The sequence below is a fragment of the Cervus elaphus genome, chromosome 1 (genome assembly GCF_910594005.1).
Source record: "Cervus elaphus chromosome 1, mCerEla1.1, whole genome shotgun sequence".
Classification (NCBI taxonomy): domain Eukaryota; kingdom Metazoa; phylum Chordata; class Mammalia; order Artiodactyla; family Cervidae; genus Cervus; species Cervus elaphus.
This window is the reverse complement of record NC_057815.1, coordinates 47877012-47901904: the sequence shown is the minus strand read 5'-3', so window position 1 is coordinate 47901904 and position 24893 is coordinate 47877012. Positions and strand designations below refer to the sequence as shown.

General features: G+C 40.1%; 1 pseudogene; it reads right to left on the bottom strand.

The window, feature by feature from the left end:
* Positions 1-373: 373 nt before the first annotated feature.
* LOC122690796 lies at positions 374-1118 on the bottom strand (annotated as a pseudogene).
* Between the last annotated feature and the right edge of the window lie 23775 nt (positions 1119-24893).

The following is a 24893-nucleotide window of genomic DNA, read 5'->3' as shown; positions in this document are numbered from 1 at the left end:
AAAGTATTCCTCCCCAAGAAGCCCCCTAAGAAATCCAGAAAACAGATACTAACATCACAGAAGCCTGTCATGTCCCTCTCTCTTCCGCACATTTCTCTCTGCCCATTCTCCAAAGGTAATTTCCATCCTAAACTTAGGGTTATCATTCCCTTCCTGTTTTAAAATTAGTTTTTATCACATGTGTGTATCCATAAACAATATAGTTTCAAGATTTTGCCAGTTTTTTAACTTCTGTAACTAGATTTATGTTGTATAGTTCACTGGTCATTTACTTATTTTGGTCAACAATATGTTCTTTATTTTTACTTTTATTTTTTTTTTCAATTTGTTTCAAATATTTATTAACTGACCAGATTACAAAAATAATCCTGGTAGATACCTTAGTTCATCCTTCTAATAAGCCTGTAGATCTGGTCTTCCCTGTTGCCACCATCTCCACCTTCTACAAAATGGGTGGTCTTTTTCTTCATTCCACCTCACGGAGAAGACAATTTAAAGGGCCACAGGAAGTTGCTTCTTTGAAACATTTTCCAATAGTATATATCTCGTGAATCAGGTCCTCCATGCAGATGATTCTGTATTTCCCAAGAGATGGAGCAATCAACGCGTTGTCTGTCAGGGCAATTCGCTTCTTGTCGATTTTGCCATAAACATGCTTGTAGATCAATTCATTTACAGACTTCAGATTTGGGCACCCCCATGCAATGTATGGCTCCACTATTCTCAGCATGTTGACTGATGCCTTGTTGAGCTTCACAAAGGTGTCACAGAAGGTCTGCCGGAGGTGAAGGAGCTGCCCCACCTTTAGAACCTTCGGGCTCACACCATTGATACCTCTGATCCTGATGACAAACGCCAATTTGGGTTCCACAGGTACATAGAAGTTGCCGGCTTTTCGTGCCATCCTAGCCATTCAAATTTCTGTACATCTGCCTGTGTTCCTTGTGGTGATGCTTAGCTTTCTCATAGATAAGCTTCCTCCTTGCCTTTCGAAGCATCTTTTGGGCAAACTTCTTTCTCAGGCACTTGATCTTAAGCTCTGCGAAATTCTTTTGCTTTTTCTTAAGGGTTTCTGGCACAGCAGGAAGCTTCTTTTTCTTCTCTTCTGCACCCTCCATGGTTCCTGCCGGGAAAGAACAACAATATGTTCTTTAAATACAAGCATGTTGATGACGGTTACAGTAGTTCTTTCATTTTCAGTGCTGAAGATTATTGCAAAACATGAATATATCACGGCTTATTTTGACATTTGTGTTTTTTATTTTTCTGCCTCGGTATCATAATGTTGTGCACATATCCTGGTAAGACAGTTCAAATGGTTCAGACCTAGAAGTGAAATAGAATATGATTATGTTGAAGTTCAGCTGATAATACCAACCTGTCTTTCCAAAATGGTTATATATATATTTATATATATTTCCACAAGCAGTGGATCCATGGCCCCTTTGCTCCACATTCTAGGCCATATTTGTTTTTTTTATGTCAAGTTGGTGAGTGATAAATAGTATCACATTGTAGTTTAAATTTGTGTTTTTCTGATTGTCAATGAGATTCCCTATTTTTATACATTGAGGAGCCATTTGGGCTTCCTCTCCTGTGAAGTTTATATTCATTTCTTTTTCCTTTTTTATTGATTAGTAAGAGTTCTTTATATACATCATACTTTTGATTATATATGTTGCAAGTATCTTCCCCCAGTTTGTGGCCTTTATTTTCATCTGTTTTCAGTCATTTTTATGGAGTAATGTATTTGGTTTTATATTTAACAAACTTATGATTCAACAAAATGATAATGTACAATCATGCTCTAATTCTTTTTAAATGCTTTATTTCCATTTATTTATCAATTTTTAGAGTAATAAATTTTAATCCTAGCAACTGCAAAGTTGTCTAATGAATTTTGCTTTTTAAAAAAACTTCCTTCTGGTATCTTTTGATGAACACTAATGTTTACCCTTGTTGTAGCATTTTTTCAATTAGGAACCATCTTTTAAAGTAGAAAATTATCTTATTCATTCCTCTGACAACCAACTTTTATAATTTGTTAAGCTATTTGCTCAAGCCATAACTTTTGACATAGCTATCTTTGCAAGCACCATAAGAGGTAAACTTTCATCTTTCTCTCAAGTTACAGAGTGTGTTAAGTCGCTCAGTCGTGTCCAACTCTTTGGGACATTATGGACTGTGGCTCACCGGGCTCGTCTGTCCATGGGATTTTCCAGACAAGAATACTGGAGTGGGTTGCCTTTTCCTTCTCCAGGGGATCTCCCTGACCCAAGGATTGAACCCACATTCAGAGCAAGTTACAGAGTTTTCTTTAAAAGCCACTGCCTTTTAAAAGAGTTTGTTGTGCTTGCTATTTTCTCCTGGGAAATCTTTGAAACTTTCAACTTAGATTCAAAGGTTTAGCTGGTAGTCTCTGCCCTTTAGAAGTGGATTACCCTGTGGTGTGCGAGAATCAGCTCATACTAGCTCAGGAGAGCTGACTATTAATTTTCAGGGACGAGTCAACTGTTAAGTCTTGGTCATTTGAAATTAACCACGGTAGGAGTATTTGTGAATGCATGCATGCTCAGTCACTCAGTCGTGTCTGACTGTTTGCGACCCTGTAAAGAAGGTCTGTCGGAGAAGGCAATGGCACCGCATTCCAGTACTCTTGCTTAGAAAATCCCATGGATGGAGGAGCCTGGTAGGCTGCAGTCTATGGGGTCCCTAAGAGTCGGATACGATTGAGTGACTTCACTTCCACTTTTCACTTTCACGCATTGGAGAAGGAAATGGCAACCCACTCCAGTGTTCTTGCCTGGAGAATCCCAGGGACGGGGGAGCCTGGTAGGCTGCAGTAGAAGGGATTGGGAAGAGTCAGACACGACTGAGCGACTTCACTTTCACTTTTCACTTTCATGCATTGGAGAAGGAAATGGCAACCCACTCCAGTGTTCTTGCCTGGAGAATCCCAGGGATGGGGGAGGTCTATGGGGTCACACAGAGTCGGACATGACTGAAGTGACTTAGCAGCAGCAGCAGCAAAGAAGATCTGTTGCTTGCCGGGCTTCTCTGTCCATGGGATTTCCCAGGCAAGAATACTGGAGGGGGTTGCCGTTTCCTCCTCCAGGGGATCTTCCCCACCCAGGGATCAAACCCATGTCTCCTGCATTGCAGGTGGATTCTTTTTTTTTTTTTTTTTAAACATTTATTTTTATTCATTTGGCTGCATAGAGTCTTAGTTGTGGCATGTGGGATCTAGTTCCCTGACCAGGGATCGAACCCAGCCCCCCTGTATCAGGAGCGCAGAGTCTTAGCCACTGGACCACCAGGGAATTCCCACAGGTGGATTCTTTTACTGCTGAGCCACCAGGGAATGGAAACTGACACTTAAGTCAGGGGTTTTTGGGTTTTTTTTCTTCCAGAGAGCCACCTCTTAATTCCAAGCACGTGCCTGGGACTGCTACTAATTCCAGGTTCCACAAATCCGTTTCTTTGTCCTACTGGAAACTGATAAACCAATCCCTGAGACAAGGTGCTAACTTCTGCAGGTGCTGAAGCTAGAACCAGAAAGGCTGGATTTCCCATTCCCTATCCTTCAGTTCACTCAAGAGATTAAAAGAGAATATTCCATTCAAACAACTTAAGAAATATTAAATTCTTGTGTACACTCTTGATTATGTGACTGCATTTCTCCCCAAGGAAACAAACTTGGTGTGGGGCGAGGGTGGGTGGAGGGGCGCGGCGGGTCGGTGGGGGGCCAATGGATACATCAAAAAAGGAAACATTTTACACGGCTGCTCTATCTTCCTGAAACCAGGACTTGCACCTATAGGTTTATCCGGTAGAGGGCAGCAGCTCCCCAATACTGCGGTGAGGCAGCCTCTTAAGAGGTGGGTAGTATCTGCTCTGGAGGGCTCCTCACTGTGCCCACACTCCAGGAGCCTGAGAAAACATCGTCCACTGGACTGCAAGTGTCAGAAAGAACGACCAACTTCCCAGAATCACAAAGTCTGACGCCAGTCACTCTCAAACCTAGAAACAACCAGTTAAGAAACCAGATCTACCGCGTTTCTCCTCTCAGCCAGCAGCTGGTGGTGCAAGGTAAGACGACACTACATTCTTGTGGCAGAATCCACAATCAACAACACCTACAACACAACACAACCAAACCCAATAATTATCCTACCATTCAATGACTATAGCATTTCTCAGCATAAAGATTCTTCAGCCACATTATTTTGAGCTGGTTAGAACCAGTCCACAGAGACAGATTCCCTGTTGTTTAGCTGCTCAGTCGTATCTGACGCTAGTGGACAGTTGTTTGCAGAAGTTTATAAAAATACTGATAAATAGGAATGAATGAATCCAGAAGTGGAACCATGCTAGGTAACAACAGGTGAAAATTGTCACAATGCCTTTTGACGGATGGCCCAAAATGAACTTTAAGAAGAGATACACATCATCAGGATGGACTTCCCCTGGTGGCCCAGTGGCTGAGACTCTGCCCTTATAGTCCAAGGGCCTCAGGTTTCGATGCCTGGTGAGGGAACTAGATCTCACATGCTGCAACTAAGAGTTTGCATGCCACAACTGAAAAAAAAAAAAAAAAGATCCTGCATACTGCAACAGAGATTGAATATCTCATGTGCCCCAACTAAGACTGGCAGGGCCAGATAAATAAATATTTTTTAAAAATATATATCACCAGGAAACTTGCCTTACAATGTAGTTGCTATCTGATTTTTTAAATTATATAACAGTATTATTAATATGATTATCATTATAATGATGAACATTATTCTTATCATAGGCACTTAATTAGACCTATTAACATATGGGTATTAAATGATTAAATTAGTTACAAAAACTGAGTTTAATTGTGTCTACGGAGAAGTACTCTGCTGCAGTTCTAGATAGCTGCTTAACTGCTCCGCTTTTTATGAGGCACCTGATAATGAAACAAGGAAGACACCAGACAGAGAGTCCCCAGCGACTGTGTCAAAAACCAGATTTGTTGCTCCTTTTCTCAGTCACCTAAATCACTTGTGATCTAAATCTTCTCTGGCTTTTTCTGACTCTGGGAGTGGGACAAAAGGCTTTAGTTTATAAGGTTTAATTACCATTGTGTACATGAAGAGCACTTTTCCTCATAACTCATATTCAGTCGGGTATTTATTCATAAAAGATGTGTTGAGTACACTTATTAAATTGGTATAGCACAGTCTCTGAATTTATTCATTCTGACATTTACTGCCAGTATGATCTTGGGAAAGTTATTTAATCTCTTCATACCTCAATTTCCTTATTAATAAAATGAATTTTCATAGTAATTTCTATGATGTAGGGTTATTGTATGATAAACTCAAAAGCACTTATATCAGTGCATCACTGAGTAAATATTGGCTACCCTTTTAAGGACCCTGTGTAAAATTCTATGGGAGGTTCTGAAGATATAAACAAAACATGAATTCTACCCCTAAGTAATTCATATTTTAATTTATTTTTTTAAAATGATACATAAGAAAATATTGTGAATGAGACATTCTAAAACTAATGGAAGTAATACTTCTGATTTTGACCATGATGGAGACTTTATTTAACCTGTTGATTTAAGCGACTAAATAATGTCAAAAGTACATACAGAAAGTCTTCAGACATCGAACAACAAGCAGTGCAGAATTGTAATCAGTGAGAGAAGGGAAACAAAGTGAGCCCTACAATTGCCCCAACCTGCAGGCTAAATGCTGCTTGCAGGCTGCAGCACAGAGATGGGGCAGGGGGCTGGCAGTGTCTCTGAAATGAGCAGACATCAGAGTTCAGGGAGGCCAGATGACTTGACTGGCATTTCCAGGGAAGAGGACCAGAAATGGGAGAGTTGCGTAGAAAGAGAACTCTGCAAACAGGCAAAGGGGGCCCCTTGGGATTTGGGCTGAATTATAGATCTCAGCACACATGAAAAAATTTTTTACCTGAAAGTGTGAACAAATACACAAGAAATCAGTAAGCAAATAATTCCCAGTGATCTCATAGGGATGGAAACAGCTTTTGTTCCCACCAGCCAGACAGGAAAGACCTTTTAATAAACGAGGCATTATTAAGAGTAAGGGGGATAAATTATCCCTATTGTAAGAACAAACCAAGCTTTCTCTTAAGACAATTTTTAAAGCAATACCTAAAAGGATCAACCCAGTCCACAAGTAACATAAGTGCCTGGGAGAACAAAGTCTAACCCACCCTAAAAGAATACAAACCTAATCCATGACAATTTAAGGCAACATTTAGCCTCCAAACAAAATTTTCAAGGCATACAAAGAAGGGGGATATTGTTATATGTAACAATGTATATTGTTATAACAAAGTACATATAACAATAATATAACAAGTGTATTGTTATACATAACCCCAGGGGGGAATTCAGGAAAGGAAACTGGTAGGGCAGTGTGAACATGCTTGTCCTACCAGATATGGGTGAGAGAAAGAGGAGTCAGAAAGATTACAATTTTTGGAAATGGGATTTCAAGAATGCCTTCAACGTTTGAGAGGAGTTAACATATATTAGAAATATTTTCTGGCTTTTTTGTTTGTTTTTTGTTGGGCCATACTGCACAGTTTGTGGGATCTTAGTTCCCTTACCAGAAATCAAACCCAGGCCTCTGGCAGTGAAAGTGCGGAGTCCTAACCACTGGACCTCCAGGGCATTCCCTAGAAATATTTCCTGGATACTGTTATCTTTATCAAGGTAACCCCTAATATTTCAGTATAGTCAATTGTCAGGGAGGAAGAGATTTTCTTCTGCCTTTCTAGGTTCTTCAGGTTGGTCTAAGAAGCAAATTGACATGAGACAGATCAACATTATAAAATCAAACAAAAGTTTAATAACATATATTTGGGAGGGGCTTCCCAGGTGGCATGAGCCATAAAGAACCCATCTACCAACTCAGAGACGCAAGAGATTTAGGTTCTATTCCTGGGTTGGGAAGATCCCCTGGAGGAGGGCATAGCAACTCTTGCTTGGAGAATTCTTGCCTGGAGAATCCCATGGACAGAGGAGCCTGGTGGGCTATAGTCTATAGGGTCGCAAAGAGTGTAACACAACTGAAGTGACTTAGTACACATGCACTCATACTTGGGAGAGACCCAGGGAAACTGAGTAACTTAGCAAAAAGACCAAAGCCCTCGTTTTAAATACCATCTTCAGCTAAAGACAAAAGAGGATGCTGAGGGTAGTGGTTTGGGACTTCAAAGGAGAGAAAGGTTAATTCACAGAGACATGGAAAAACAAATGTTTGCTGAGCCAGGCAGAGATAATAGGACCCAGAGTGGACTTTGGTCTCCAGGTCCTGCCAGGTTTCCCCACCACACCTGGTCCACATTCTTTACAGGCACCTCTGGTGATAGCTCTATTCTGGGAACGAGCCCTTTGTCTAAATTCTTTGGGCAGCCAAGGGGGAGGTAAAAAGAAAGATTCCTTAAGTTTCCGATTTTTAAAAAATCATCAGCCTAAAATTAATCCTCATGCCAAAGAGACACATTTTGGGGTGGCAAATTTTCTTTCCCTACATAATCAAATAAATGAAAGTCAAAAGGATTTGATTATAAAATCACCTTAGTGGCAAACTGAAAACCCATTCTCTCAATCTAGTAATTGACCAGGCTGAGCCTTACTGCTAGAAATCTTTGCTCTGCCTTTAAAATACCTAATCACTTTTTTCCTGTGGGTGATTGTTTTTCTCATCGTTAAATACCATAAGGGAGTCCCTGATCTTCTTGCGGTTAAATTTGAAAACTAGGTTTTGTTAGTAATACACTCCAACCACAAGAGGGAGGACAAGACACACACACATGCCACCCTCCCTTTCACTTCTACCTAACCTCCACACCAGACCACCTTACCTGTCTCCTGAGAAACGTGTATGCAGGTCAAGAAGCAAGTTAGAACCAGACATGGAACAATGGACTGGTGCAAAATTGGGAAAGAAGTATGTCAAGGCTGTATATTGTTACCCCGCTTACTTAACTTATATGCAGAGTACATCATGAGAAACGCTGGGCTGGATGAAGCACAAGCTGGAATCAAGATTGCCAGGAGAAATATCAACAATCTCAGACATGCAGAAATACCACTCTAGTGGCAAAAAGTGAAGAGGAACTAAAGAATCTCTTGATGAAGGTGAAAGAGGAGAATGAAAAAGCTGGCTTAAAACTCAATATTCAAAAAAACGAAGATCATGGCATCCAGTCCCATCACTTCATGGCAAATAGAAGGGGGAAAAGTGGAAACAGTGACAGATTTTCTTTTCTTGGGCTCCAGAATCACTTCAGATGGTGACTGCAGCCACGAAGGATTGGAAAGATTGGTGATGAAAACAAACACAGCACCACAATTAGAAAGCATCAGTTATTCGGTGCGCAGCTGTCTTTATGGTCCAATTCTTACACCTGTACATGACTATTGGAAAAATCGTAGCTTTAACTATACAGATCTTTGTTGGCAAAGTGATATCTCTGCTTTTTAATATGCTGTCTAGGTTTGCCATAGTATTTCTTCCAAGGAGCAAGCATCTTTTAACTTCTTGGCTGCAGTCACCATCCACAGTGATTTTGGAGCTCAAGAAAATAAAAATTTAAAACAACTATCTTTTTGGATAGTTCACTGTTAATGAATAGATATGCAACTGATTTTTGTTTGTTGATTCCCTTCTATGCTTCTTTAGGCCATCAGAGTGGTAAGATATCAAGGATTAGTATTAGAATGTGAACTTAAGGTGTGAACTGAGGCTACTTTTAGTCATGAATCTCCCTCCTCTAACGGATGAGAGAAGCCTTGGGATATCTCACATCATCCAACTCAGCCCATCAAAGAAATACATTGAGATTGGGCTCCAAGGCCAGTAACAAAGAGCATTCCTTCTCTGGCCCATATCCTCCAGGGACTCATGGGAGGGACTGCAGCTGCTGAAGACAGCTGGTCACAAAATTGAGAATCTGGAATCGCAGGGTCCCAGCCATGTCCCTTTCTATTGATTTCCAACTTAGACACAAATATTAAAATGTTGGCAGAAGTGTATTGCGCAAACGTGAATAATGAACGTTTTATTGTTTACAGATTGTGTCCTGGATAAAAGGCATTTAGTGATGAAGACTTTAGACTTTAAAACAGTTGGCATTTGAAAAGCTTAATAATTCACATAGCAATGTATTTCCAACTTCCAACCTAGAAGCATCCCGGTTTTGGAACAGAATCAGATTCACAGGATGGAAGACTGGAATTCTGTTTAGCAAGGAATGATGTTTAAGAAATTGAAAAATAGAAGTCTTCTATATCAGATGTGACAAGGAAATCATGAGTGAGCCAGCTCTATAAACTCAAAGTATTCTTGAAGAATACTTGAAGATTTCCGTGAAGATCATTAAGGCATAGGTGATATAAACTTGTACTTTGGACATGGCTCATGAGGCATATTTGATAGAAAGTCTATCTGTGCTCTCTGCTCTTCATGCATGAGAACGGCAACTAAACAATGCCAAAAAGGCACTGGCAAGAGGAACACACAGCTGTCTCCTCCATATGAACCAAAACTGGGATTGACAGATATATGAGCAGCTGACAGGAACAGCTGAGGCTGATGACAAACTGATGCAGAAATGAAAACCTGACCAGACGCTAACTCTGGGAAACCTGAAAATGACAAACTATGTTGTGGTTTAGAAATAACCCTTGAATAAAAATCAGTTATCCTGGGTTCCAATCATGGTCCAGCCATAAACTAGATCAGTAGTTTCATGCAAGTCACTACATTTCTATTTTTTTCAGTTTCTTCAATTCTAAATTAAGGTGGTTGTGTTTTCTACACCATTAGTCTTGGTCCAGATGTATAAAAATGCTTCTCAATGTCAGGGAAGGGAAAATTTCCCCCTCCACCCCTGTTAGTTCTTATGGCTGCACTAATAATAAAATTGGCACAAAACAAGAGAAAGAGAAACAAATTTAATCCACTCACACAGAAGTCTCAAAAACATAGGATCTAAGAAGTGGCCAAAGGAGGCAGCGTTTATACTTTTTTAGACAAAGAAAAATAAATTTGATAGAAATTACCAGGACAAAGATACTTAGGTTTGGGTGCTTACTTAGTAAGAAATGTAAGCTAAATTTGGGCTTGGATAATAAATTAATAGAAAAGTAACAAGATTTACTTATACAGGCTTCATGGCCCTGTATTTTCTATCTCTGGTGATAAGAGCTGTATTTTCTATCTCTGGTGATAAGAATGTCATTTTTTACCTCCCAGTGCAGGGAAGGTACCATTCTATGGGACATTTATTTCCTGATTCTGAGAGAGTCAAATTGTTCCTCTTGTATGGGCCACTTCTTAAGCAACTTAATTTCAAAAAAATAAGTATGCCATTGAGTCCTATTTTAGGATGACCTGCCCTAGGCCCTGATGTCAAAATAAAACATGCATACAAATTGTCTAAAGAATCCATTTAAAATGCAGGTTCTTGGAGAAGGAAATGGCAACCCACTCCAGTATTCTTGCCTGGAAAAGTCCATGTACAGAGGAGTCTGGCGGGCTGCAGTCCATGGGATTACATGACTGAGTATGTGTGCACGAGGGTGGAGGGAGATGGGTTGGTAGCAATAAACTGGTAGAACTAAAAAAAAAAAAAAAACGCAGGTTCTAATTCACTGGTTTTGAATGGGGTCCAGTGTTTTGTATTTCCAGTGAGCTTCCATCACATTTGATGTTATTCACATATCACACTTTGGCTAGTAAGGCACTAGAATTTGTTGGTTCAGTTTTCCTGGTGGAATCAACCAAAAAGGAGACAGTGAGTTATCTGATTGGCCCTTTTAAAGTATAGGATGAAAAGGGATGTGGACACAGAGAACAGACTTGTGGATACACTGAGAGGAGGAGAGGGTGGGATAAATTAAGAGAGTAGCATTGAACTATATACATTATCATTGGTAAAATAGATAACCAGTGGTAATTTTCTGTATGACGCAGGGAGCTCAACCCCAGTGCTCACTGACTAATCTAGCCTCATGAAGCCTCCTCTTCCTGCCTGGTGAAACTAAGTTGCAACTATTCGCCTCTTACAAGAAAAAAAGACAACCTTTTGTCTCCCTGGAGTTTTTGGTGCATGAATTTTGTTGTCCCCTGATAACTATTGTTAGATTCTGGAAACCATGCTTCCCTCTTGCTTCCTGGTTCATCCCAGATTGTTTTTCTGTGAGGGAGCCAACAATACATGTTGCTTCACCCTCTTGACAGAAACCAGAAGTCTCCAAAGTTTACAGAATGAGCCGATCTCTATGGCAACATCTTTTCCAAATTCTTCTCCACTTATTCCTAGTCCCTCCCACCATTCAGAAACCAGCAATCTCGGAAAAGAAGGGTAGGAATTCCCTGGTGGGTCTAGTGGTTAGGACTCCGCATTCTCACTGCTGAGGCTGGGTTCCAGCCCTGATTGGGGAACTAAGATCCTGCAGGCTGTACAGCACAGCCGATAAAAAAGAAAAAAGAGTGGAGCCAAGAGTGAAGGAAAAGTAAAACTTTCAGTGATTTCCTTTAAGAGTTTTATCTGGTGCTCCTTCCTTCTTGTGGGCCCCAGACAGCTTGTGAAATAAGTCACCTGCTTTTATGGATTGAATTGTGTCCCCCCCAAAAATTTATAAGATGAGGTCCTCAATGTGACTATTTGAAGATAAAGTCTTGAAGGAAGTAATTAAGGTTAAATGAGGTCATCAGGAAGAGATCAAATCCCATATGACCAAGAGGCAGAAAAGGAAGAAACTCCCAAAGCATGAACAGAGAGGAAAGGTCTTATAAGAATGGCACAAGAGGGCCTTTCCTGGTGGTCCAGTGGTTAAGACTCCACACTCCCAGTGCAGGAGGGCTTGGTTTCAATTCCAGGTCAGGGAACTAAGATTCCACACACCGTGCAGCATGGCCAAAAGAAAAAAAGGGTGGGGGGAACAGGAAAAAGTGGCCATCTACAAGCCAGGAGAGAAGGCATCACCAGAGACCAACTCTGCCAGCACTTTGACCTTCGACTTCCAGCCTCCAGACCTATGAGAAAATAAACTTTTTTTTGCAGTCTTCTGTTATGACAGCCTGAGCAGACTAATATACCTGCCAATAAGCACTAAAAAGTGCCCAGAAGGGTCTGGGAGCTTATAATATCCTGATGGCAAGGATGCTTCTTTTAAAACATGTCTTTGAAATATGTAGCATACACCTGTCATACCAAATTTCATACATCCTACATCACAAATGAAAAGAAGGAAAGAATTTCCTGGCAGTCTGGTGGTTAGGACTCAGCACTTTCACTGCCAAGGCCCAAGTTGAGTTCCTGGTTGGGAAAATAAGATTCTGCAAGCTGCACCATGAAGCCAAAAAAAAAAAAAAAAAAATACAGAGAAGGAAAAGAACTCCTACTGTAATTGTAACTATCTAACCATGATCCCAAATGGACACCATAAAAATATTCTCTAGGCAAAACAAATAAAACTTCTCTGGTAGATAAATGGATGTCAAATGCTTACCCTCAGATATACCATGACCTCACCTTGCCAGATAAGGAATGTCTTAAATAGAGAAAAAGAAGACAAGTTAATGGAAAAAGAATTATTCACTGTTAAAGCACAATCTGGGAGTACCATAAGGACTTCAGAGACATTAGAGGGATCCATTATGTGCTAGTCACAGATAAAGAAAGACAAAACATTAAAAAGCTTAGAAAGAAGAAAGAGATGTAGAACACAGTGAAGAGAGAGGCTTACGTAACCATTTACATGTGGGTATCTTCTGTCCAGCCCTTTCAACATTTTGCATTAAAAGGATAATATCCATGAGTCATCTTGAATCTTCTCAGGTCCTTTAAATGAAGAGAATATTAATTAATGTAAGGCACCCTAAATATATGAGGCTTCCCAGGTGTTGCTAATGGTAAAGAATCCACCTGCTGATGTAAAAGACACAAGAGACAAGGGTTCAATCCCCGGGGCAGGAAGATCCCCTGGAGGAGAAAATGTCAACCCACGCCAGTATTCTTGCCTGGGAAATCCCATGGACAGAGGAGCCTGGCAGGCTACAATCCATAGGGTGGCAATGAGTCAGACATGCCTGAGTGCCTGAACACACACACATACTCTAGATATATGCCTTGATTGTAACATGAGAGAAAAAGCTAGAAATCAAGCCAGGTGAAATTTCATTACCTGAAAAATAAAAGTCAGCATACAAATTGCCTATATCACACAATACTACACCCATTCTCCTTAGAGATTGCAGTTTACATGACTACTGAACTCAGAAACTCTCCTCTGATAGGGAAAGTGGGGTGCTGAATGGCTACCTCCACCTGCAATGCAAAGCAAATGCCAAGGAAAGGCGTGTCCCTTGCCTAAATGTATCCCCCTCCCAAATAAATAAAAAAATTCCCTGCCCATAATTTCTGGATCACAGTCAAACTGGAGGGAAGAGGGCAGGACACAACCTTTAAAAGAATAACATGGCCCAAGGACACAGCCTAAACTGACTAGAACCAAATAGATCCAAGATGGCAGGCCAGTTGGCTTCCACTAGACCTTGAGCCTCAGTATGTGTTTATCAGTGTGTTACAGGACTCACCTACAGGGGCCATGGCAGTTCCAAGGGCAACCACAAAGGTCAAAAAGTGGGCCCAATTCCTAGAAATCTCCACCCCTTCCCCCAAATACTTGGAATGCTCCTCCCATCCATTAGCCTATGAAATGACCCACCCCTATAAAAACTGACAACCCCATACCCTGGGGTCACTCTCACCTTCTGAGATGGCCCACATTCTGTCTGTGGAGTGTGTTCTCTCTAAATAAATCTACGTCTTACCTACCACTTTGTCGCTTACTAAATTCTTCCTGCTATCAGACATCAGGAACCTGAGCTTCATTAAGTCCTGAGACCAGGTGTGATCTCAGTTAAAAGACTGTGGGTTCAAGTCCCTGTCTGGATTATACAGTTTCAGCAGTACTTGTCAAATGAAGAAATAAATTAAACTAACTATGGCATAAGACACAAGAGACGGAAGAAAATGGAGCTGTCTCCTTCACCGCTGTTAGAGTCAATAGGAGAATATGGCTTTGACTTTCCTATGTATGTCATCCAGGAATTAGAGGTCACACACTCTGGTTATGAGCAGTTCTGCCAATGAGATGAACACCTCATCAGACGTAGAACTGGCTCAGCTAAGTTTACACACGGTGAGAACTTAGCCTGAGATCCTATGCACCCTCTCAGGAGGCGGCAAGTTCTGAAAAAGAAAACTCCAGAAAGGCTGATCAAACATGTTCAGTCTTTTCTCCCCAAAGTGCCAATCAGATAAGTCAGTCCTACTCCTTCTGCTGAAATTGGGTGGTAGTCTCTTTACAAGATAACACGCCTCCAGGAATTCGTTGTTTTTTGCCCCCCCCCCCCGATAACTTATTATACTGGATGCTTGCCACATCAGTTTTCAGTTTGCTTTTCTAAGAAGCAATTCTAAACATTTAAAGCTTAAAAAAAATTCCTTTAATTATACTTCTTTAGCAATGTTGCATATATTTTCATATGTATGAGGAACAAAATTTGCTACCCCAAAATGTGACTCTTTGGCATGAAGATTAATTTAGGCCAGTTGTTTTTAAGAAATAGAAGATTCCTAAAGTCCTTCATGTTACCTCCCCCTAAACTACCTAAAAGACTTTGGATGAAGGGCCTATTCTCAGACAGGGTGATCACCAAAGATACTTGCAAATATGGACTAAGTGTGGTGGGGAAACCTGGCAGGATCTAGAGATCAGAGTTTGCTCTGGGTCCTGTTGTCACTTCATGGTCCAGCACACTTATTTACCAAACTTTTTCTTTTTTTTTTTAATTTTTGGCTGCACTGTGTCTTCTTTCCTGGATTCACGCTTTCTCTAGTTGGGGCGACCCAGGGCTACTCTAATTGTGGCGCATGGGCTTCTCACTGCAGTGGCTTCTCTTGTTGTGAATACAGGCTCTGGGTTTCCAGGTGGCTCAGTGGTAAAGAATCCACCTGCAATGCAGGAGACTCGGGAGATGCAGGTTCGATCCCTGGGCTGGGAAGATCCCCTGGAGAAGGAAATGGCACCCCACTCCAGTATTCTTGCCTGGGAAATCCCATGGACAGAGGAGCCTGGAGGGCTGCAGCCCATGGGGTCACAAAAATGTTGGATACAACTGAACTCAAAAGGGACCAAAGCAGGCAGTTTTTATAATTCTTAGACAAAGAAAAAATAAATTTGAGAGAAATTGACAAGACAAAGAAGCTTACATCTAAGACCAGGTAGTAAATTAGTAAAGAAATTACAAGGTTTGTTTAAACAGGCTTCTCAAGCCTGAATTGCCTGTCTCGGGTGATAAGGATGTCTCTACCTCTGTGTTCAGGGAGGGTAACTTTCACACGGGAGACTTATTTCCTGCTTTCAGGAAGACAGAGAGGAGGGTAAACGGGTCCCCCTTGCACTAGTCATTTCTTAAGTAACTTTAATTAAAAGTTTGTGGTATCCTGTCCTGGGCCCCAACATTTGTTTTTCTCCTATTAATCTGTTTCATGTCAAATTTAATTCTTAGATCAGCCAGAAGCAATTAGAAGGGTAGAGGAAAGGTTTTTTTCCTCCTCTTCCAGAGGTACATAATATTTTCATTGTCATTCAGTTCCAAGCATTTTCTTCTCTCTCGCTCTCTCTCTTTTTTTTTTGCTACACTGCACACACACCTTGCGGGATCTTGGTTTCCCAACCAGGGACTGAACTCTAGCCCTGACAGTGAAAGTGCCAAGTCCTAACCACCAGACCCCACCAGGGAATTCCCTAAGCGTTTTCTAATGATATACTTTATGAATTCTTTTTTCACTCAGATTTTATTAAAAGTGTGATTTTAAAATTTCCAAAATAGGGGGATATTTATAGTCATCTGTTCTTGATTATCTAGTATTTCCTTCGAATTTAACTTCATTGTAGTGTGAGAATGTGTGTTCAGGTATGATCCTGATTTGTAAAATATTGTTTATGACTATGTTCTGTGTAAATATACTATGACAGTTTGAAAAAGATATATAGTCATATATTATGATCACCACAATAAGTCTAGTTACCATCTGTCGCCATACAAAGATATTAAATATTATTGACTATATTCTCCACACTATATATTTTATCTCCATGCACGCTATGCATGCTAAGTCACTTCGGTCGTGTCTGACTCTTTGTGATCCAATGGACTGTAGCCTGCCAGGCTCTTCTGTCCATGGGATTCTCAAGACAAGAATACTGGAGTGGGTTGCCATGCCTTCCTCCTGGGAATCTTCCCAACCCAGGGATCAAACCCACATTTCTTACATCTCCTGCATTGGCCGGCAGGTTCTTTAACACTAGCACCACCTGGGAAGCCCTACAGGAATGCATGTATTGTTTCAAATTAGTGTTTTTGCTTTCTTTGAAAAAACACCCATAAGTAGAGTTGCTGGTTCTGTTTTTTGCTGGTTCATATAGTGGTTCTATTTTTAATTTTTTGAGGAACATCCCAACTGTTTTATATAACAGCTGTACCAATTTACATTCTCACCAACAATGCATGAGTGTTCTCTTTCCTCCACATCCTCACCAACACTTGATATTTTTTGTTTTTTATATAGTCACTCTGACAGGTGTTAAGTGATATCTCACTGTGGTTTTGATTTACATTAAGGATTATGGATGTTGTTCACTTTTTCACATGTCTGTTGGCCATCAATATGTCTTTTTTGAAAAATGTCAGCTCAGGTAGTCTGCCCATTTTTTAATTGGATTATTTTTTTTCTATTAAGTTGTAGGAGTTCTTTGTGTATTTTAGATATTAACCCTTGTATTGGCTATATTGTTTGCAAACATCCTCTCCCATTCAGTAAGCAGACATTTCATTTTTGTTGATAGTTCCCTTCACGGTGTAAAGATTTTTAGTTTGATACAGTATCATTTGTTTATTTTTGCTTTTGTTTCCCTTGCCTAAGAAGATAGATCCAAGAAATATTGATATGAGAAATGTCAAAGAGTGTATTGCGTATGTTTTCTTCTAGGAGTTTTATGGGTTCAGGTCTTACATTTAACTCTTTAATTCATTGAGTTTATTTTTGGTTAGGGTATGAAGAAGTAATCTAGTTCAATGCCTTCCAGAAGGGTTGCTTCAAATAAAACTGTGCCAGTTTTTCAGCCTTTGGTCTCTTCCTTTGGAAGGGCTGTCCTCTAGTGACTAGCTTTAAAAAGACTTTAACCTGGCTTCTCTAGAATCAAGCTGTCTTCTTTGAACTGACTGGGATTGACTTGTAAGCTCTTTAAATTGAGCCATTGCATATACAAACTGCTTATGTCATTTGAAAATCATTCTCTAGAGGAAAAGCCTCTAGGAAATGGGATCCCAGTTATCTAAGCATGTTGAAGATATCTTGCTTACAGGGACTCCACCAGATTTTAAGTTTAAAACCATGGTCTTTGGACACCTGATGCAAAGAGCTGACTCATTGGAAAACACTCTGATGCCAGGAAATATTGAGGACAGGAGGAGAAGAGGGCTACAGAGGATGAAATGGTTGGACGGCATCACCAACTCAGTGGACATGAGTTTGAGCAAACTCTGGGAGATAGTGAAGGACAGGGAAGCCTGGAAAACTGTAGACCATGGGGTCACATAGAGTTGGACATGACTGAGCGACTGAACAACTATGACTGTGTGGCCATTAAAATGATTTTTTCTGCCTACAGTCTCACATTTTACCTTCCATAATCTTCTGGATTCCATCTCCTTCTTCATAAAAGCCCTAGTACTCTCTGCTTCTCTCCTAACTAATTGCCTACCATGTATTTTAGGAGAAACGTTTATGTCATAAGTTTAAAAATGCTCTTCTAAAGCTATTTGCCTGTTCAACTTTATTTCCTAGGAAATCCAATCCAGTCACATCTTGTCTGATCTTTTAAAGCAGACCTGAAGATAAAGATTTGAAAAAAAATGAGCTTCAAGAACCCTGAATGTCTATAGCTGTAGGATAAGTTAGGACAAGCTTGGTTAAGGCAGGCCTGCCCGCAGCTGCTGGGGAGCTATTCCCAGCAGTTTCTAGAGTTGAAAATTCTTCTTGCCAAGTTTTCACTTTGTGATTCCTCTCCTGCCAGAACAAAAATCCACCCAAAACATCCCCTTTCCCCAGTTTTCATTCCTCTCCAGTTTCCCCAAATCAGCCACTCTTTCCTTGCCTGAAATTTCATGATTCATTTCCATTAATGCTTTTGCCAATTTTCATAAGACTTACTTTTTTTTCCTTGTAACAACTTTTTGCTAAGTATAAATTAAGGTGTGTGTGTGTGTGTTAGTCACTCAGTCATATCCAACTCTTTGTGAACCCATGGACTGTAGCACAACAGGCTCCTCTGTCCATGGAATTCTCCAGACAAGAATACTGCAGTGGGTTGGCATGCCCTTCTCCAGGGGATCTCCCCAACCCAGGGATCAAACCTGGGTCTTCTGCATTACAGGCAGCTTCTTTACCATCTGAGACACCAGGGAAGCCTAAATTAATGCATGGTCATCATAAAAATTAGTTGAAGACATATAAAAAAATTGACATAAAAAACTTGACACATAAAAAAGAAGACATAAAAAAAAAGTTGAAGACATATAACAGCACTTAACTTCTCTCACCTAAAGTCAACTTATTTTTATTTTTTACTGAGTGGTTCCTTTTAGGTTCAAATCCATCAGAAAGTATAATCCCAGTAAGTGTCTGAGTGAATTAGACAGCCAGCAATGACTTTGTGTCTTGCATGTAGAGCCCTGTAGGGAGGTGCTATAAATAAAGGTATGAGGGACATATTTTAGACAGAGTTCTGAAAAGCCTCAAGAAACCATGGTCCTATTGAGGTTCATCCACTATAGCACTGACAGTATTGACTGAAATTGCTTTATCTCACTGTGGTCAGTTTCTTTATATGTATAATAAAGAGGCTAGACTTGCAAAATTTCAGGTTTATTTCCAACTAGCACTCTTACTTATTGTTTTTTTGTCCCATGCCAATTTGTATTTGACTTTCCTGTATGTTTGTGCTTTGTAATTATTTTTTTAAGTCTTCTTATATTTTGCATCTGTTCAAATGCTCAAGTGTCCAGCATCTAATAGGTTCTCAATACAGGAAGGATGGATGGAAAAAAGGAGACACTTAGGAATATTGAAAACAGTTTTTCCCCTGTCAAAGAAAGACTCAGACAAGAGCTTGTGGAAAATAAAAATGGATTTGCTTGCAAATTACACCAGAATCTAGATCTTTGAAGAATTGGCTCACCAAAGAAGAAATAAAGCAGGAAAAAATTTACCAAAATTACCAAGTGATGGGGAGGGTAAAGTTTTCCTCTCCCTTTTAGATTCTTCAACTGGTCTAATAATTAAATTGACATAAGACAGATTAACAGGAGAAAAAACAAATTTAATTACTTATGTACAGTACAATACAAGGACAATGAGACCCAACAACAAGCTGGGCAATTGAGTCTTTTTTTTTTAATTTATTTTTATTAGTTGGAGGTTAATTACAATATTGTAGTGGGTTTTGTCATACATTGACATGAATCAGCCCTGGATTTACATGTATTCCCCATCCAAATCCCCCCTCCCACCTCCCTCTCTACCCAATCCCTCTGGGTTTTCCCAGTGCACCAAGCCCGAGCACTTGTCTCATGCATCCAACCTGGGCTGGTGATCTCTTAATATACATGTTTCTATGCTGTTCTCTCGAAACATCCCACCCTCGCCTTCTCCCACAGAGTCCAAAAGTCTGTTCTGTACATCTGTGTCTCTTTTTCTGTTTTGCATATAGGGTTATCATTACCATCTTTCTAACTTCCATATATATGTGTTAGTATGCTGTAATGTTCTTTATCTTTCTGGCTTACTTCACTCTGTATAATGGGCTCCAGTTTCATCTATCTCATTAGAACTGATTCAAATGAATTCTTTTTAATGGCTGAGTAATATTCCATGGTATATATGTGCAATTGAGTCTTATAATCTATCCTGGGCTAAGGACTAGGATAGGGACCTGGGACTTCAAAGAGGAAGAGAGTAATTCACAGTATGATAAGAAGAGCAGTTGCTTATAATTAGATATTTTTCTGACATACAGATAGGTCATTCAGAGAAAAAAAATTACTTCTTTCTGGGCCAGGCCCCTATCTCAATTAATTTAGGTAATTAAAGGAAGGGTAAACATTTTTCTTGAGTCTGCTGTCTCTGGATTGCCTTAAACTTAGAATAACCTGCTTGCCACAGTGGCACATTAGTGGGAAGCTCATCTGAATAAGCTATCTGGGGCCAGCATCCCATGCTTTCTCATCCTGAGTCTCCTCAGGGGGCACAGTCATTGGGCAGGGGGGTGGGGATGGGGGTGTGTGGCTGCAGGATTTGACTGCTAGATGGCAGCATCCTTTTTCTATCCTGAATTCCCTCAGGGCTCACCATCTGGAGCGGCCATAATATGATGGCTGCAACATCCTTTGTTTACTGGTATGGCAGGCAATAATTCAGTTCACAGTATTACAATGATTAAACATTGCCTCTGAGGTGAATAAAATGAAAGAAATTTACCTACTTGAATTTTGGTTTTCTAGGAAATTAGGATTGTCTGTGACTGTGATGTGTTCAGTCATGTCTGACTCTTTGCGACCCCATGGACTGTAGCCCACCACGCTCCTCTGTCCATGGGATTTCCCAGGCAGGAATGCTGCAGTGGGTTGCTATTTCCTTCTCCAGGGGATCTTCCTGACCCAGGGATCAAACCTGTGTCCCCTGAGTTTCCTGCATTGGCAGGTGGATTCTTTACCACTGAGCCACAGGACTGAAACCCAATTTACTTATTTATCTAATAGCAATATAGCATCAAAAGTAGTGTAGCCAAGAAGGGTTCTTCAAAAATATCTTCATTTATAAATGCAATAATAATAGTAACATTAACTCACGGGTTGTTGTAAAGATTACTAAGACTTAGTGATTGTAAAGAGCACTTAGAATAGTACCTGGAATGCAGTAAGCACTGTGCAAATGTGCTTTGATGATCACTTTTTAAGTTTTTATTGAAATATAGTTGATTTGTAATGTTGTGTTGTGTTAGTTTCAGGTGCACATCAAAGTGATTCAACTACACATACTCATATACATCTATTATTTTTCAGATTTTTTTCAATTACAGACCATTACAAGATGTTGAGTACAGTTCCTTGTGCTATATAACAGGTCCTTGTTGATTATCTATTTTATACATAGTAGTGTGTATATTTTAATCCCAAATTGCTAATTTATCCCTACCTTCAATTCTCTATTGCCAACCATAAATTTGTTTTCTATATCTGTGAGTTAGCTTCTGTTTTTATAAATAAGTTCATTTGTATCACTTTTTTAGATTCTACATATAAGTAATATCACATGATATTTGTCTTTCTTTTTCTGGCTTATTTTGCTTAGTACTATAATCTCTAGGTCCATCCATGTTGCTGCAAACGGTATACTTTCATTCTTTTTTATGGCTGAATATTATTCCATTGTTTATATGTACCATTTCTTTTTTTTTTTTTTTTTTTATGTACCACTTCATTATCCATTTATCTGTCAATGGACATTTAGACTGCTTGACTTTGATTATCATTACTTTTTATTTTATTTTAACCAACTTTTATAATGAAAAAAAGTTCCTTATCTTAATTTTTTTACTTTGAGAAATGCATACCATCAGATTTGGGTCATCTACAGATTTTGTACTTGAATTTGTAATCTCAGCTGAAATCACTGCAGAGCAAAAAATGACATATCAGAATAACACTCTGAATCTGTAAACGTAGTGAAAGCTTAGTCTGATTTTTAAAAGGACACTGAGAAAATTTTTAACTCCTTTCTGATTCTATACACTGCTTCTCATTTTTGTACTTAGTAGTTATTTTCAAAACCCAGAAATCTTACCATTTCTGAGGCACCATTTACCATTCTGAGGCATCTGAGTTCTGAAACAAAAGATGGCATTTCATATTTTGAGAGCTAGGAAAAACCAGACTTTTTTCTTAGTGATGGTTGCCCATTCAAAGGAAATTCTAACATGAGTCATCTTCCTGGAAGACACTGGTTTAATCTTTTAACCACTGGACTAAACTTGTGGTAGCTAATGCACATAGAGGGAGTCGATCTTTAAGAAAAAGAATACTACCTTACAAATACAGACGAGGTAGAAAAATTAATACATATTTTATTTTATTTTGGCCCTGCCAGGCTGCTTGTGAGATCTTAGTTCCCCAACCAGGGATCAAACCCTTGCCCCCTGCAGTGAAAGCATGGAGTCCTAACTACTGGACCACCAGGGAATTCCCAATATACATTTTAAATGAGGGGGTAAAACTCACAATAAATTACTATTTTAAAAACCAAAAATACTATAAATATCACATAATTCAGAAAAATAATACAACATTTTATGAGCTGATGCTCCTCTCTTTAGCTGATGTTGCTGTATTTTTAGCTGCATGCTCTTTAATCATTCAATGATTTTGCAATATCATTTTCTATAAAGAAAATGGAAAATTAATTTAGATTTCCTCTAATATGGTTAACTGAAATGTGTTTTTAATTTATTTATGTTTTAGAGAAGTCACTGTTAGCTTCACAACATATTTGTAATGGATAAATGTATATTTATCTGTCAAACTTAAGATAAACTTCTACAGTACCTTTGTAATAGTGTATGCTGCACTGGGGAGAATACGCGTGACAGCGAAGAATTTCTGCCTTGAGTGGGCATCAGTGATAACCATGTGCTTGCGTCCTCACGTGACCAGTGACGGGAAGACATTTTCACAGACTCAATCTTGCTCTTACTTCTGGCTCCGAACATTTTAAATCTTACTTCTCCTTCATTACCCATTGTTGGGGAAATACAATTAAAAAAAAAATCTCTCACAAAGGCAACAGAGAAAGAAAATACTTTTAGTATTAAATAAGCATTAAAGAGGGTGGTAGGCAGGTTCAGGAGGGAGGGGATATATTTATACATATAGCTGATTCATATTGTCGTACAGCAGAAATTAACACAACATTGTAAAGCAAGTATACTCCAGTTAAAGAAAATAGGCATTAAACCAGAATGTGATGCATATCACAGGCAACCCGCTAAGAATTTGCAAAGACAGAAAGAAACCTCGACTTTTCATATAACTAGGCAAACACAATCCATTACATATATATTTTCAAGGTAAACAGTAACTAGTCCCAAAGTAGGAGGATTTGACAGCACCCTTTGTAAGACATAGTTCATCCTAGATTCATCCAGTAATTGGAGTGACCATCTGTGTTTACTAATTGGCTTTATCCAGAGGAAAAACAAACTTCTCATATGTCTATGACAGGAGAGTTTTGCAACTTGAGCAAAGCACCCAAGTAAGCTAGGCTTCTACCCTCCCACAGGAACTGTGAGATACAGCCCTATCTTGCTTGCTGTTTACATTTTAAAGAGATGGCTCCCACATCCTTGAGAAAGACAGTTCTGGGTCCAAAAGCTGGCAGGAAGGCTTACATTCGTGTATGCTCAGTCACTGAGTCTTTTCTGAGTCAGTATTTTCTGACTCTTTACAACTCCATGAACTATAGCCCACCAGGCTCCTTTGTCCTTGGGATTTCCCAGGCAAGAATACTGAAGTGGGTTGCCATTTCCTTCTCCAGGGGCTCTTCCTTACCCAGGGATCGAACCCGAGTCTCCTGCATTGCAAGCAGTCTCTTGAACTGCTGGCAGATTCTTTACCACTGATAACATCCCTTAACTGGTTCCCCTCAACATCTTTCGTGTTTAGTTGAAGATGGTATTTACGGTGGTAGCTCTGGCCATTTTGGTGAATTAACAGGCTTCCCTAGTAGCTCAGCTGGTAAAGAATCTGCCTGCAATGCAGGAGACCCCAGTTGGATTCCTGGGTCAGGAAGATCCTCTGGAGAAGGGATAGGCTACCCACTCCAGAATTCTTGGGCTTCCCTGGTAGCTCAGCTGGTAAAGAGTCTGCCTGCAATGTGGGAGACCTGGGTTTGATCCCTGGGTTGGGAAGATCCCCTGGAGAAGGGACAGCTACCCACTCCAGTATTTTAGCCTGGAGAATTCCATGGACTGTATAGTCCATGTGGTCATAAAGAGTTGGACACGACTGAGCGACTTTCACTACTCAGTGTCCTGGATCTCTCCCATGTATACAGAGGGTATAAAGTGAAAGTGAAGTTGCTCATTTGTGTCCAACTCTCTGCGACCCCATGGACTGTAGCCTACCAGGACCCTCAGTCCATGGGATTTTCCAGGCAAGAATACTGGAGTGGGTTGCCATTTGTTCTGCCCGTAGTCCGAGTCCCCGGTCGGGAAAGAAGACTCCTCGAAACAATGCAACTTGCAATAGGGGAATTTATTACTGACTCCAGCCAGGGCCTCCCGCCCTCACCAAGGGTGTGAGGATGAAAAGGCCCCGAGTCCCAGTTCTCTCGGGTATTTATTAGGTCAAAAAAAGCAGCAGGTAGTTGGCGCAAGCGGATTGGTTACACAGTAGGTAGTTGGCGCAAGCGGATTGGTTACACAGTTGCAAGGCAATTTTTGTTGGCCCAACATGGGGCTTTCAGCTTTCCCCTGATAGGTTCCCTTTTTCTTGCTAGGCATATGTTGATTGGCTGGCTCCAGGAGGCCTGATAATTATGTTACCCCGGGAAACCAGGCCTACTCCTAATCTAGGCTGCCTGTCATGGCGTTAGCCATGACAGCCTCACATCTCCCCCCGTCTTTGTACTTTTGTAGAGGAATCTTTCTCTCCACCCTGTGAAATTGACTGATATTGTTG